Source organism: Pleurodeles waltl, chromosome 2_2 (genome assembly GCF_031143425.1).
Source record: "Pleurodeles waltl isolate 20211129_DDA chromosome 2_2, aPleWal1.hap1.20221129, whole genome shotgun sequence".
Lineage (NCBI taxonomy): Eukaryota > Metazoa > Chordata > Amphibia > Caudata > Salamandridae > Pleurodeles > Pleurodeles waltl.
In genome coordinates this window covers 390482008-390499353 of record NC_090439.1, presented here as the reverse complement: position 1 = coordinate 390499353, position 17346 = coordinate 390482008, and positions in this window count along the sequence as shown.

The following is a 17346-nucleotide window of genomic DNA, read 5'->3' as shown; positions in this document are numbered from 1 at the left end:
CGGCGCAAATTTTTTTGACGCAAAACTGCGATAGCGCAGTTTTGCGTCAAAAAGTATAAATATGGGCCTGTATTTCTTATGATATAGTGCTATATGATATAAGTGGTATAGTAGGAGCTTTGCATGTCTCCTAGTTCAGCCTAAGCTGCTCTGCTATAGCTACCTCTATCAGCCTAAGCTACTAGAACACTACTAATCTACTAATAAGGGATAACTAGACCTGGCACAAGGTGTAAGTACCATCAGGTACCCACTAAAAGCCAGGCCAGCTTCCTACATTGGTGGTGCAGCGGTGGGATTAGTACTTGTAACTGCTTTACCACTTTGTCATTGGTGCTTTTCATAAGAAAAACATATACCAAATACTTCAGAATATAAACTTTCCTTCTCTAAAACTTTCTAAAAATAAAGTTTTAAAAGTTTGAAAAAGTTTTCTCTGTTCTTTAAAATGTTCCAAAACTTTTTTCTCTCTCTGTCCTAAACCTTTTTCTATCATGTCTGCAGTAGCCCTTACTCCCACAGTTGTCCAGGCAACATATGGGAATCTAAACTTTAAAAGTTTGAGGGGTCTCTGCATTGAAAGAGGTTTAGCAATTGGTAAGAATCCTACAAAAGATCTTCTCCTTAGCCTTCTCCTAGAAAGTGACCAGAACCAGTCTGGCCCATCCCAGGATCAGGAGATAGAGGAGGGGGGTACCCAGCCAGACTTAGATGAGTCCCCTGAGGATGCTGGGGAGGGTTCTTCCAAGGACCTGCCAGCTAACAGGCAACCTAGTGACACTGGTAGTGGGAGGGGGTCACACATTAGTAGGGTACCTTTCACTCCTAAAGGCCAGGTTACTAGGGTCCAGCCAGTTAGGGACAGGTCCAACTCTGCCAATTCCCACATTTCTTCTGTGTCTCACAATTCCCAAGCCTCCCACCCTGAGGATAAACTTAATGGAAAGGGAACTCAGAAAGCTGAAGTTGGAAGAGGCCAGGCTGAAGCTTAAACAGCAGCAGCTTAGACAGGGAGTCTCTGGATGTGGAAAGGGAAAGGCAGAGGTTGGGGTTAGTTCCCCATGGTGGCAGCAGCAGTGTTTTTTATAGCAATCCTGTTAGAGAGCAAGATTCCAGAAACCTGCATAAGATAGTCCCCCCCCCCTTACAAGGAGGGGGATGACATTAACAAGTGGTTTGCTACACTTGAGAGGGCCTGTATGGTACAGTTGATCCCTCAAAGACAGTGGGCTGCTATCTTGTGGCTATCTTTCACTGGTGAGGGTAGGGATAGGCTCCTTACTGTCAGAGAAAGTGATGCTAACAATTACAAAGTTTTGAAGGATGCACTCTTGGATGGATTTGGCTTAACCACTGAACAATACAGGATTAAGTTCAGAGACACCAGAAAAGAGTCCTCTCAAGACTGGACAGACTTTGTAGACTGTTCAGTGAATGCCTTGGAGGGTTGGTTACATGGAAGTAAGGTGACTGACTATGAAAGCCTGTATAATCTAATCCTGAGAGAGCATATTTTGAAAAATTGTGTGACTGATTTGTTGCACCAGTACTTGGTAGACTCAGATCTGACCTCTCCCCAAGAATTGGGGAAGAAGGCAGACAAATGGGTCAGAACAAGAGTGAACAGAAACGTTCATACAGGGGGTGACAAGGATGGCAAGACGAAGTATGGTAAGTCTTGTGACAAGGGTGGGGACAAAGATAAAAAACATTCTGAGTCTTCATCAGGCCCACAAAAATCCTCTGGGGTGGTGGGCCCAAATCCTCTTCTCGCAATCTGAAAAAGCCATGGTGTTATTTATGTAATGTAAAAGGCCATTCGGCAAGTGATGCCACTTGTCCAAAGAAAAACACCAAGGCTTCCACTACCACAACCCCAACTGTAACCTCTAGTGCCCCTAGTAATAGCAGTGGTAGTGGGAAGTCTACTACAAATAGCCAATCCAAGGGTGTAGCTGGGTTCCTTATTGGCAGTATAGTTGGGGTTTGTCTTGTTAGGGAGACCACAGAGGCTGTTTTAGTCTCTGATGGTGGCATTGACTTTTCCACCTTGGTTGCTTGTCCCCTTAATATGGGTAAGTACTAGCAACTACCCCTAATTAATGGTGTTGAGGTTGAGGCCTACAGGGACACAGGAGCCAGTGTAACTATGGTTATAGAGAAACTGTTTCACCCTGATCAACACCTACTTGGTCAGCAGTACCAAGTGACTGATGCTCACAATAACACACTTAGCCACCCCACGGCTGTTGTGAATCTCAATTGGGGGGGGTTACTGGTCCAAAGAGAGTTGTGGTAGCCATTGAATTACCTGTAGATTGCTTACTAGGCAATGATTTGGAGACATCAGCTTGGGCTGAAGTGGAGTTGGAGGTTCATGCAGCAATGCTGGGCATTCCTGGGCATATTTGTGCTTTGAAAAGGGCTCAGGCCAAAAAGAAAAAAGGACAGGGACACTTGGATCCTGGAACAATGGACCAAATTCTCCTAAAAGCTAGGGGCAGTAAGGGTAAATCCTTGTCCATCATCCCTCCCTCACCAGAAGATTCCCCTTTTGAGGAAGAGGAATTCTCTCCCTGTGCAGAACCTACACCAGATGAGCTGGCAGAAGACACTGCTGAGCTTTTGGGTGCAGGGGGGCCTGCTAGGGAAGAGCTGAGTGTGGCACAGCAGACCTGTCCCACACTAGAGGGTTTAAGACAGCAAGCCGTCAAACAGCAGAAAGGGGATATCAGTGATAGCCATAAGGTGTATTGGGAAGACAACCTCCTGTATACTGAGTCAAGGGACCCTAAACCTGGAGCTGCCAGGAGATTGGTCATCCCTTTGCAGTACAGGGAGTTTCTTCTTACCTTGGCACATGACATTCCTTTGGCTGGGCATTTGGGCCAGAGTAAAACTTGGGACAGGCTTGTTCCCCTGTTTTACTGGCCTCCTATGTCAGAGGACACCAAAGAGTTTTGTCGCTCTTGAGTGACCTGCCAAGCCAGTGGCAAGACTGGTGGCACACCAAAGGCCCCCTTAATTCAACTTCCTGTGGTTGGGGTGCCCTTTGAAAGGGTAGGGGTTGACATAGTTGGCCCCCTTGACCCTTAAACAGCTTCAGGCAATAGGTTTATCTTGGTGGTAGTGGACCACTAGGTACCCTGAAGCAATTCCCTTAAGGACCACTACAGCTCCTGCAGTGGCAAAGGCCATCCTGGGAATCTTTTCCAGAGTAGGCTTCCCTAAGGAAGTGGTGTCAGACAGATGTAGTAACGTTATGTCTGCATACCTCAAGGCAATGTGGAAGGAGTGTGGTGTAACATACAAGTTCACTGCTCCTTATCATGCACAAACAAATGGCCTGGTTGAGAGGTTTAATCAATCTCTCAAAGGTATGATAATGGGACTCCCTGAAAAACTCAGAAGGAGATGGGAGTTCCTCTGCACTTCTCTCTTCAACTTCTGCCAAGGATCGACAGCTGACTGCTCCAGGACGCCTGCAAAACCGCAACAAAGTTGCACGAAGACTACCAGAATCATTGTAGCGCCTAATCCTGCCGGCCTTCTCAACTGTTTCCTGGTGGTGCATGCTCTAAGGGCTGTCTGCCTTCACCCTGCACTGGAAGCCAAGAAGAAATCTCCTGTGGGTCGATGGAACGTTCCCCCTGCTAACGCAGGCACCAAACTTCTGCATCACCGGTCCTCTGGTTCCCCTCTCATCTTGATGTGAGTGGTCCCTGGAACACAGGTGCTGGATCCAAGTGGCCCCGACAGTCCAGTGGTCCTTCTGTCCAAATATGGTGGAGGTAAGTCCTTACCTCCCCACGCCAGACAGTAATCCTGTGTACTGCGTGATCTGCAGCTGCTAGGGCTTCTGTGCACTCTTGCAAGGATTCCTTCATGCACAGTCTAGCCCAGGTCCCCAGCACTCTGTCCTGCATTGCTCAACTTGCTGAGTTGACCACCGACCTCGTGGGACCCTCTTTTGTTGTGCTGAGATGACCGCTGTGCTCAGATTTCTTGAACGCCTGTTCAAGTGCTTTTGTGGGTGCTGCCTGCTTCTGCATGGGCTCTCTCTGTTGCTGAGCACCCCCTCTGTCTCCTCCTCCAAGGGACGACCTCCTGGTCCTTCCTGGGCCCTGGCAGCACCCAATATCTGCAACCGTGACTCTTGCAGCTAACAAGGCTTGGTTGCGGTCTTTCTACTTGGAAACAACTCTGCATCCTCCAGCACACCGTAGGGCATCTTCTGACCAAAGGAGAAGTTCCTGGCGCCTTCCGTTGTTGCAGAATCCTCAGCTTCTTCCACCCAGAGGCAGCCCTTTTGCACCTTCATCTGGGGTTTAGTGGGCTCCTGCCCCCCTGGACACTTGCGTGACTCTTGGACTTGGTCCCCTTCCTTTGCAGGGCCTCAGGTCCAGGAATCCATCATCAGTGCTTTGCAGTCAGTTGTTGCCTTTGCAGAATCCCCTATCTCGACTTTACTGTCTTTCTGGGGTAGTAGAGTAACTTTACTCCTACTTTTCAGGGCTTTGGTGTGGGGTATCTTGGACACCCTTAGTGTTTTCTTAACTCCCAGCGACCCTCTACACACTACACTAGGCCTGGGGTCCCTAAGTGGTTCGCATTCCACTTTCTTAGTATATGGTTTGTGTTTCCCCTAGTCCCATTGCATCCTGTTGTATTCTACAGTGTTTGCACTACTTTTCTAACTGTTTCCTTACCTGATTTTGGTTTGTGTATATATTTTGTGTATTTTACTTACCTCCTAAGGGAGTATATCCTCTGAGATATTTTTGACACATTGTCACTGAAATAAAGTACCTTTATTTTTAGTAACTCTGAGTATTGTGATTCTTATGACATAGTGCTATATGATATAAGTGGTATAGTAGGAGCTTTGCATGTCTCCTAGTTCAGCCTAAGCTGCTCTGCTATAGCTACCTCTATCAGCCTAAGCTGCTAGAACACTACTAATCTACTAATAAGGGATAACTGGACCCGGCACAAGGTTTAAGTACCATCAGGTACCCACTATAAGCCAGGCCAGCCTCCTGTAATAGAAGACACCCCACGCCTCTTTACCAGCACGGACTTCCCATCTCCATCTACTTACGTTCATGCTAATCCTTCTGGTCGCCATGTCAATATGCTCAGAGGATGCCATCTTGGAGTGCCCAGAGAGTTAGGCACCGCAGCCAGCAATCCTCGCCAGCCTCTTTCTGCTACCACCATTAAACAGCACTGCTCCTATATGATTCCCCCTTGTGATTCTCGAAAGCGTCAGGCTTCCTATGTGCTGTCTGCAATCACCTATCTGTTCCAACAGCTTTGAGGAAAAGTGAGGTGTATATGGGGAATGTCCCCAAGCGTACTCAGTCCTGCCAACCTCCTTGAGAATATGGAGTCACTCATTGAAAAAGTGACCCAGTGGATTAAGGTTGTGGGACATTGCTATTCTGTCATCCGAGATGAAATAGAGCGAGTGGAACGCCATCCTGCACCAGGCACCAAACAGGACTATATTAAAATCACCTTGAATAGTGCTTCCATTGCTAACAGGCGTGGACTCAAATCTGATCCTCCCTCGGGGAAAGAGATCCAATTTAAAACCACTCCCCTGGAAAGCTCTACTAAGACAGTCCTGCAGGCTCTGAGAATAGAGGTTCAATATCTGAGCAATTCAATTTCTAATGGTGTGGATACTATGGCCATAAACCAATGACAACCAGCTGCAGAGAAGGATGCCCCATGGAGGCACGGTGGGCCCGATGCAACCCGAAGCCCTCAATCCTCTCAAATTGACAAGATGTCATTGAAGTTTATTTTACACCACATAAAGCCAGCTTACTTAATATAGCAACCAACGCCTCCTGTGCTCAGTTACATCGCTTTGAGGGTTCCTTCCACTTAAAGTATCTACATGTGACAACCTATAGCCTGGTCATCTTGGCATCTCTTCTTGATCTTGATCCACTATAAAATGTACGGAGTACTCTTGTGAACAAAACAATGGCTCCGATCCATGAACAATGGCAAGCCTGAAAATCGTTTGTTGGAATGTGGTTGGACTGAAACCCAGATTATCGGAGAATGACTGAAGCACTTTTATAGATAGCTATGATATATACCTATTCCAGGAAACCTGGAAACCTGAAGGTCTACCCACGCATTTAGGCCAAGCTATAGATGTTTTCACGTCATGGCAAAGTCTGCTACAGTGAAACGGGTTATGGGAGGCTTGTGCACCTGGGTCAAAACTTCTGTCCAGGAGAAAGTTAAATGAATTCCCAGTTAGTGCCAGAATTTATTAATCCTTTAATATAACCTTACGTAATGGCAAGGAACTTTTAGTGGCTAATGTTTATAACAGACCTGGTAATAGTAGCAGATACTCTCCTACCTTGATTTTTTAAATAGCTTTTTGAAGTCCTCCATGAAGAATAAATACATTATATTGGGAGGCAATCTTAATGCTCATTTTGAACCATTCCCGTTAATTGATGATATTAGCAAGGAGGAAGTTGTCTACTGGGGTATCCGAGAAATTGATTCCCCCCACAGTTAGATATCTGTCTAAAATAGCACACCAGATAATTATACTAGTTTTAACCAATTAGAGAGTGCAATTGGCACTCACTATCAATAGTAAACCCACTCCCACATTTAAGAGAGGATCTTATAGTAACCATTTAGACTTCCTGTTCAATAACCTTGGATTTTGGTCTGAATTGATTGATTTCTCTGTCACTTCAAGACGAGACAATGACCATGACCCACTAACTCTCCTCTTGAATGGGCCACTATCAAATTCTTTACATCCTGAGGTCAATAAGGACAATTGCAATTTAACTCTAGCTAATAATAACAGAACCATTAGATGACATTCTTTGGACTTCAACTGTGCTGCCCTGGACTCTAGTAGAACTGCTTCTTCTCTAGCTCTTACTTCTTTCCAAACCCTTCTCTACAGTCCCAGCAAGATTCTAGAGACCTATGATGAGAACATTGGATGGCACTTTGCAAAAAGCAGAAGAGGAAAGGTTTGCAGCCAGAAATCTAATGAGTGTTTTAATGCAAGTTGCTGAGCTAAGAAATTAGAACTTTTACAAGCAGTTAGGCGACAGAGGGTCAATCAGAGCTGCTAGACATGTTACAGGTTACCGATACAGGCTGCTCAGAAGGCTTGGGATAAGTCAACAATGGATAATCTCCTTATGGCAGCCAGCGGCAAAGATACTACACTTTTCTGGCACATACTGTCCTGGCCCACGGGAGCAGGATGGGACATAAAAAAACAAAATCTTTTATCCTGGCCAGTGACTGTGAATTTCATTTTAAGGCACTATATTCCAGCACAGTAGAGTGGTCTCCCACGCCTTCTGCTAGTTTGGATTTGAAGCATTTCAGTTAATTTTTATCCTTCACCCTAGCAGACACTAGAGCACCACTGACTTACAAAGGAAGTGGCAAGGGCCCGGCCCAGATAAAATTCCAGTAGAGCTCTACCACTCTAGTTTTGACTTATGAATACCTTATATTAACATCTTTAGTAATACAATCCTGCAGGAAGGCCCCATTCCAGAAAACTGGAAGGGTGCTGAAATAGTGCCTATTCACAAGAAGGGCTCTCATAGCAACCCGGCCAACTACCACCCAATTAGTTTAATTGATAATTTACGGAAATCTTTTGCAAACCAGTATTGGATATGCTTACAACCTGGATCTCAGAAAATTCCATTCTGTCTGAGCCCCATGCTGGTTTCCAACAAAAAAAAGTACTATTGACCAAGTTTTCTTCTTTCTTCTTTCAGTTAATTAGGTGGAAGGTGATGACCCTGGGAAAGGACAGTCTGTATGTTGCATTTATGGACTGAGCATTTGATCTTGTCACTAGAGCCAAGCTGTAGGAAATCTTATCCAACCTGGGAATGCCCCCTGACTTGCTAATTATGCTAGGGATCGTGGTGGCTCAGAAGGGGAACTTATGTCTAAAATAGCAGTCACCAGGAGTGTGTGCTGGCCCCTAAACTATCTCTATTGTTTCGTCAATGGATGCATAGATCCTTTACTGAAATCAACTAATGATTTGCCCATTACGATTCCAGCATTGCTTTTCAATAACAATACCCTTCTGATTTCTAAAACACCTAGAGGCCTTCAAACCCTAGTCAAGTCTGTAAGGACAGTGATCTTGAAAACAACCTCGCCAAATCAAAAGTAATGTATAGACGCCCAATAAGGTGCAGGATCCTTATGGACTCCAAGCCCCTTAAGAGAGTCAGGGAGATCAACTAATTGGGCATAAGGCTAACAGAGAATGATGTCTGAGGAGTACGGATAGCTAAGAGCAAGGTATGTTTGTAACACAGGACTAGTGTCATTCTTGAGTTCTTTGGAGGTTTTAAAGACTTTCCAGTTTCTCCAGCTCTGGAGGTGTATACAGCAAGGGATGTGATTGCTGCCTTATGTGGTGCCGAGCTGTGGGGCAACTGCCAAGTCAAAAACCTACTCCTTCCAGAGAACTCACTGATTAGATCATTCTTAAAACGTCCCCAGAACTCCTCTTTACTTTCCTTGTGCTCAAACCTAAATCTTTGCAAAATAAGTGATATAGCGAGGCTCAAGCCTATTGTCTACTGGCTAAGACTTTGGTCTACAGAAGAACTGGCCCATTACAGATCAGCCCTAAGTGATTTAATCAGTAGGCTGCAAGGTTTAAATGTTCCTTGGCTAAAATATAGCAAAAGCTCTTTAATGGAGCTAGATGTGAGTAGTTTGTGGCCCAATCCTGGCTCAATTACCTCCTGTTCAACGTCATTAGTAAAAAAGGCTTTTTGGCAGTCTAACATGGTGGTTCATTGTACTGCGCCACCACACGGTTCTTTAACCAAAGCATTTTTTAACAAATAAATACACAATAAGTTTGAAGAATATTTAGACTTTCTGCAAAGTCCTCTCCAGAGGAAACTCTACATTCATCTAAGGATTCTCCCATTGGTTTCCTTCACGAGCACCTGGTCACATCCTTTGCTCAACAAGGACATATGTCCGATGTGCAGTACCACCCCTGAAGATGTTCAGCATGACCTTTTTTTGGCCCAGCTTATAGACTTGCCCGAACAAAATGGATCAAACCACTGTGCACAAGCATAGGGATTAGACAGTGTCAGGAGGCCTGACGATTCTGCCAGGTTGAAACACATCCTAAAATAGTGCATTTAGGCCCTGATGTAAGAGGGCCTAGCACCACTGTAGCACCACCTTAGTGTAATTTTTTAATGCTAAGGTAGCGCTAAGGTGGCATTTCCCCTGCACCATATTTACAAAGTGGCGCAATGCATGCATTGCACCACTTTGTAACACTTTGCGCTACATTATGCCTACGTCAGAGTCCTTAAGCCAACAAAAACAAATTCAGCAAAAAGTGGATGGAAAAAGGCAAAATGTTTGGGGGTGATCCTGCAGAAAGGGCCATTTCCAACAATGAGTAAATAAGTAGATAAACTCCGGTTTGCTGCTTGTGTCTGCCAGCAATCTTCTAATACTTAAGATTAGGTCTGGCCAGCCCTGAAGGTAAAGTAAAGGTACTCTGTCTGCGCTGGTGGGAAATATAGGTAAACACCAAGGAAGGAGACAGTGTAGCAGCAAGATAGGACCTTTAAAAAATCAGAGCAAACTTAAACAGACTCTCCTACTTATGGTGATATTATACATAGGAACCCTGTGATGGCTATATACACCCCAGCCCACTTTTAACTGTTTTGATTGGGTAGTTCTGACATCAGGAGCAGTCTTCTTTGCATTAAAGCTCCTTCAAAGGGCTCAGTCTTTGAGGTAAACCAGAATCCTGGCTTGCACTGTTGAAGCCTCTTCCTGAGGACAATACAAACCAATTTCAGAATTATTCTTTTTTTATCCAAAGCATTACATGTTTCCATTTGATCTTGATAACTGTATAGTGGCAGGATGAACAGTAATCTGAGTTGCTGAAGATGGTAGGTGGGAACTGGGAAGAAGTGCTCATATAGTAAGTTAAATAAAGTGCCCCCTACATACAGAAAACAATACTACAGGTCACAAAGTTCATCAGACTTGTTCCTATACAATGTAATGGTGACTTTCATAGACGTATCATGCATGCTACTGATAAAAGATACTGCACTGACTGTGTTACTCTCTAAAGGTTGAAACCCTTCGAGTGATGCTGAAGCAACCCCCTTGTTTGTGTGCATCAGAAAAACAGAAAAGTGGTTGGCACAGCAAATACTGCTGAATCTTCTTCTGCCTCCTTAAGAAAGTCCATGGTACTCGCGTGTTTGCTGATTTAACAGTAATTTTCTGATGGCACGGATTTGGCAGAAATGGCATTCTCCAGCTCAGCCATCCTGTTTTGCAGTACCAACAGGGTAATAGAAGTGTTGGAGAAGCACCACTTTGTGGCGCTAAGCATTGTGCCGTTCAGTACTGTCCTTCTCAAAGACTTTGTTGAACATGACCCTTTTTTCAGGGTATCCCAAACTTTTAACTGTCTTCCTCCTATTTTTTACAATTTGCTTTTCTTGGCTTTAGGACTCTGGGCACTTTGCCACTGCTAATCAGTGCATATGCTCTTTGTCTAAAATGAATTTGGTGATTCGTTTCTCCATGACTGGCATATTTGATTTACTAGTAAATCTCTATTATAGGGCACTAGGTGTGCTCAGGGCCTGTAAAGCAAAAGCTACTCGTGGGCCTGAAGCACTTATTGCCCCACCTACACGAGTAGCACTGCAAACATTTCTCAGGCCTGCCACTACAGTGTCTGTGTGGGCAGTTTTAAACTACCATTTCGACCTGGAAAGTGCACCCACTTGCCAGGCCCAACCCTTTCCTTTTATCACCCCTAAAGTAGGCCCAAGGCAGCCCCATGGACAGGGTGCAGTGAATTTAAAAGACAGTACATTTACTGGTGTATTTTACATTACCTGATAGTGAAATGCTGCTAATTTCCCTTTTCACCATTGCTAGGCCTCTCTCTTCCATAGGGTAACATGGTTAGTGCCTTGAAATACTTTTTAAGTGTAATTTACCATTACCAACAAGATGGAAATATGGAGTTTGTGGTCTCTGAACTCACAATTTCAAAATACATCTTTTGGTGAAGTTGGTTTTTGAAATGTAGGTTTGAAAATGCCATTTTTAAAAAGGAGGCGTTTTCTTGCTTAACCATTTTGTGCCTCTGCCTGTCTGTGGAATACACATCAGAGTCGGGATGACAGTTGGGCTGTTTGTGCATTGACTCTAGACAGTCATACAAAGGGAGCTGAGGTGTGCCCTGCATATCCTGATGGCACATCCCCAGGCTGATGGGTCTTCCTGAGCCAGAGTGGTGGGAGGCGCTAACACCTGCACCTGTATAGGGATGTGCCTTTCCTCACATAAAGCAGTCTTCAACCCCATGGAGTGTATCTAGGGCCAGGGCAAGAAGAGTCAGGGTCTTGTGCACTACAAAGACTTCTCTTTGCAGTTTTCTACTTCAAAGACAGAAATAGGTATTGTTAACGCTGATTTTATTATTGAAATTATTAATGAATATTCATGTATTTGAGTGTTGGCTATGCATAGAAAATATAATGGAAATCATGCACGCATCTGAAAGTGTGACCACGTGAGTGGCCGCTAGTGTTCACGAAGAGTATTTATTAATGGCTAATTAATATGAAATGTTGAGCTTTTGTTTGAATAATGTAGTGATATGTCATATTTAGGGTTATGCATTATGTATTAGCTTTATTAATTGTAAGCCTTGACTTAGAGGAGGTCTTAGCCTGGTTGCACGGCCTCATGCCAAGCTGTATTTCTTAGGCATTTAATAAAATGTCTGCTTAGAGAATTAAACTGTGATTTCCCACTGTATTGTCCATGTGCTCGTAGCTGAAAGTCTTTCTCATGAGAACTGCTTGCTAGAAGATGCTGTACTAGCTAATGCAACATTGTTTTATGTAATATGTGTAAGACTGACTTTCTCAGGAGAATACAATGGAAACTCTGACTGGAGTATAAGCTGCAACAATATTGTTACCTGACGAGTCGGATGATGAGAACAGGACAAGAGGAGCCAATAATTGACATGTGAGCCATGTACTAGTAGAAATGTAGATTTGAAGTTTCAGTTTTATTGGACAAAGTGTGAACATGTGATCCTTTGACCAACAGGGACTTGGGAAGTAGTTTTAGGACATCTAACTTAGCCGGACTGCACCGAGAGGATAGAAGAAATTCTCCCCATTTCTTTTTGAGAGTTTAGACGCATTTGCCCATTCCGGTATTGAGAAGAGATGTGCTTACCTTTACTGCTTAAAAGACTGCCTTTTCTGAACTTTGATGCTAAATCCTGATGCCTTGCTGACCAGACTGAGGTCCTGATGACGAAGACTGTCACAGCTTGCTGATCTAAACTGAGGATAGGTATATTGACTATGATGTTGTTTGCTATGTTTATTTGCTTTTGTTTCTAGGTACCAACCGCTATTTTGACAGAGCCATAGTTAGATGTTTTTCCAAATTTGTGTTGACTAAATTGTTTTGCATGAAGCCCAGCATGCTAATTCTAATCTGGTGTTAGAGTTCTCGCTGAATGAAGTTCGCTACATGTAATAACATGTAATGTCTTTTCTTTGCTGAATCTAAATCTATGTAATATTTTTTGCACAGTTGTTCTTGTTATTAATTTGTACTGTAACATTAGAATGTGTAGTAGCTCAAACTTTGATTAGATTTTGAGATTAACCTACATCACATTAGCATTGTTAATAAAGGGAAATAAATATTTTAACTTTTACATAAAAGGTGTGGTTATTCATGACTGCAAGGTCATGGTGTGTGACAATTACTGACTCCAATTGATAACCAATGTTATTGATTGCTATTGATTATTGATCTGCATGTACGGTATATGGTGGGAACATTATAAGTGTAATCAAAAGGTTCATCCACCTATTCGTGTCCCCTTGTAAGTTTACTTATTAAGGTCAAACGCGCTAACAGCGATGGTAGCAGCTTGATGGTTTGTCTCTTTCTGAGCCCATCATAGAGGCCAGGTACAGGTTTTGTCTTTCAAGAGCCCATTATCACTGAGATTTGGATTTATTTTTTCAGCGATACAAATTGGCGAGACAATGTGCCCCTAAATCCTGAGATGACTCTCTCAGAATCTTGGAGCTAGTCAATGATTGTTTGGGGATGTTTTCGGTGTTCTAGTGACATTGTGAACTAAGTAAGTTTTGCGCTTGCACAGCTTATGCAAATCGCAGTTGAATTGTGATGTTTGTGAGGGTTTAGGGAGTTTGAGCACTCCAAATGAGGTTGTAGAAGAATTGTGAGAGTAGGGAAGTTGTCGAACTTCACATGTGTGTGGTGCTTTGTGCTAAAATATTGTCCACATGGTTGTTGATGTACGGACCCTGCATGTTCTAAGACTCCAGAGTATATTGACAAGTGTTTGAGACACTTGGTTTCTGTTGTAATTTGTCTGGTTTATAAGGTTGATCGGGCGTGGTCGACAAGTCAGAGTGTAAGTCAAAGTGAGTGAAATAATTTTTCGACTGAGATCTGGCGAGTCCTATGTGTGCCCGGAGAGACCCACTGATCAGTTGAGAGTGAAATTTGTGGGTCGAATTTTGCTTGTGAGTCAGGGAAGCTGAGAAAGAAGGAGTAGCTGTTAGAGCGAAACACTGTCAGTGAAAAATCTGTAAATTTTCTGAAGCGATTGTGCTACCCTACCTGTAGTAAATTGACAAATTGGGTTTTTTGATTTTGTTTAGTGCTCGTAATATTTTGCATTAGTTTTGTGTGAATCTGAGTTTGAGAGGACAAGTCGCATGACTTTGTCAGCTGCAGTACGTGTGAGTGTGACGTCATTGGAGCCGCGCTGGGATAGGTTGGTTAGTGAGAAGAGTCGTGCACCAATAGGCAGCCGTCCGTGAAGCATAATTGGTTGAAAAGGTGAGTGAAGAGAATTCTAGGAATAAAAGTCACTTCCTGATTTGATTTTGAATAACATAAAGGTTGAAATGATTACATTTTTCAAAGCATCTAAAGAGTGCTTTAAGGGGAGATATGTACATTACAATGAGTATAGGGGATTTTGCACCACCAGAAGGTACACCAGCTTACATTGTAATAGAAGAAAAGTGTGTTGCGCCATGTCTTTGGCTAAAGCAATGGTGCAAAGAGACAGAGAAGGATGGGAGTTTAGGATTTCCTGCCAATGGAACATTTAATTTGAGGAATTTAGAGCATTTGAGGAGGGTGCTGTATGATCTGCAACCCCCTCTGAGACAGCACAGTTCAAGGCATTAGCGATCAGGGAGTTAGTAGCCAGGCAGCAACAACAACAGATATTTGAGAGGAGAATGAGAAAGGTGGAAAGGACACTGCGGAGGCTAGAAGGGACCATGCTCAGAAGTTCTGGAGAACTGAGACTTTGCAGGGGATTAAGTTATTCCTAGCATTTACACAAGACGGTGAGAGAGAAGGGAGGAAAGCTACCAGAATGACTAACAGAAGCCCCTCCAAGAGTACGGAGGCTACAAAATCTTCGACATTGGAGGAAGAGTGAGACGATGATGAGTTTATTTTGCAGTTATTGAGAAATCGTCCACCACCATATGCAGCACATGGGAGTGGCCCAAGTACCAGTTCTGATCCTTCAGCTCTGACACAGGTTAATGTGACAACGAGTCCGGTGCAGGTTAATCCTAGCCCGACACATAGTCCGATGCAGACCAGTCTTAATGCACCTATTACTCCAGTAGTACAAACTCAGTTGCCATAGCCAAATGTCCAGAGAATTTACCCTGATATGCCCATTGTGGACACTGCCACTAATCTAATAGTGCCTACAGAACAGGTTTTCTCAAAACAAATGTTGGTTCAGACAGAGCCGACTCCACTCTTACTGCCGCAAGTGCAGCCACAATGCTGAAATACAACCCGATAACAGGGAACCAGACAGATATGTCTGTACTGATGAGCCAAAATATGGGAACTACGCAGCCACAGAACTTAAGTGTTAGACCAAGCCCAGATTGACTAGCTCCAAGATTCTGAGAGAGTCATCTCAGGACTTAGGGGCACATTGTCTCGCCAATTTGTATCGCTGAAAAAATAAATCAAAATCTCAGTGATAATGGGCTCTTGAAAGTCAAAGCCTGTACCTGGCCTCTATGATGGGCTCAGAAAGAGACAAACCATCAAGCTGTTACCATGGGTCCGATTGTGCCTTTGTTTGCACAAGAGAAAACCAGCACGAATGGACAGGGAGACCTAAGTCAGAGTTCAATGAGGGGAGAGCTTAATGAGAATATCTGAGTAGTCTCTCCTGTGGGACAGACCTTTGATGAATCTAGATCATTGCTGGACCTTAGTTCAGTCGGAGTTCCTCTGGACACTGTGATAGGGTTGAATATTAGTCAGAGCTTGAAATTACTGACACCGCAGACACTGAATACAGTTGTACAACAGGTGCCACCGGCTCAGGCTCACAACATTACGTTGCAAGGTTTGACTGCTCAGCAATTGACTGAATGGCTAGACCAGCTGAATACCCCACAGGGTGTTCCTAAGGGAGAGGAGTACTTGAACTATAAAAGACTAGGAACGGAAGCGGTGTGCTCATTAAAGGAACTATGGGTGTGAATAGGTTAGAGTCCTACACAAAAGCAGAATTTATGTATCTGTAAATTATGAGAGAAATGAGGAATGTGGATCAAAAGCTAGCAGACCTGGCAAAGAAGTACAGCATAGAAATAGAGAAAACAAAGCGTTTGAAAAGAAATTACAGGTTAGATTTTGAGGCTAAAGTTTTGAACACATGAGATCTGCTGGAATGAAAGAACACCTTAGGGAGTTACTGCAGAGTGCCCAGACTTGGGGAGCAAAAAGAAAAGGGATTCTTCGGGAGATTACTGCAAATCTGCAGCAGGACAAGGATCCGGTGAAAATTTTACTAATGAGAGAGATTCCGGGAGGGAATTTTGTTCATGTCCCTTTGAGCAGAAGTGACATTGTGTATTTTAAAAATGATTATCCCAAATTGAGAGAGAAACCAGTGGAATGGTACCAGCAGACAGACAGATTTGTGAAACATGCAAAGTGTCTGTGGGAGGACTTGAGCACTCTATTAGAGATAGTAGTTCCAGCTGACCTGTAGATGGAGTGTGAGAGGAGTTTAGATTGACCGACAAAAGAACCAGACTGAGATCAGGTTACAGGTGCGCCGTCTCCTAAGGTATTGAAATATTAGTACAAGGTGATTGCATTTTTTAAAACAAGAATTTTGCCCCAAAACATTGACTAGCAGAGAATAGACAGGACAGCTCAGGAAGCATGAGTTAATACATGCGTACTACGAGAGATTGTTGTAAGCATTCAGGCATTACAGTGGTACTGAAACAATTGAGCTGAAAGACATGATTCATTTTGTGTTCAGATTTATGGAAGGATTGAGGCTTGAAATTAGCCAAATGATTAAGAGTCATTTGATTTGCTGGCAAGCAAAACCGATCAATGAGGTGTTGCTGTATGCAAGGTACTGTAGAGATGAGATTGAGTTGAAGCAGAGAAAGTTGAAGGAAAAGGCGATGGTGATGCAGATTAAAGCGGCCCAAACAGGGATGCAGGGAAATTTCCCACAGTAACAGCAGCAGCAGGGAAATATGGTGTTTCAGAATCAGATGAGAGGTAGAGGTTGGGGTGGTAATGGAAACCAAAGTTCTGATTTAAATACTGTAGTGGGTCAGAATGATGTGCAGGGAATGAAGAGAGTGTTGCCTTGTAATGCTTGCAGAGTGGTCGGACATTGGAATCGGTAGTGTCTGATGATGGTGGAGGAAGGTGTCATTCAGCAAACTAATGACATCAACTCGTTTCAAAACATGAGAGGACCGAAAATGAGAGGTCCTAATCTGAATTTCCAAAGTAATGTGAATCAAATGCAGAATTTTCAACCCATGCAGCAGGTGCAAATGCCACATGTACAAATGACACAGTTGCAGCCAATGCAACAGCAGGTTCCCATAGTACCTAAACAGCAAATTCAAATACCTCAAGCCCCAATGGAACAGCAGCAGGTGATGCTTCCTCAACAGGTCACAGGTCAGATGTCTAACCAAAGTAATAACAAAGTTCATCAATTCCCGTTACACAGTGAGAATGGAATAAACGATGATTGGGTGAGTGAGAGTTCAGATGAGGAGGCGTGTGTTCTTGCAGATTCCTTAGAAATAGATCAGAAAGGTCCCTATGTGAAGGGAAAAGTCATGGGTCACCGAGTTTCATTCTTGGTTGACACAGGAGCTACACGCTCTACAGTAAGAA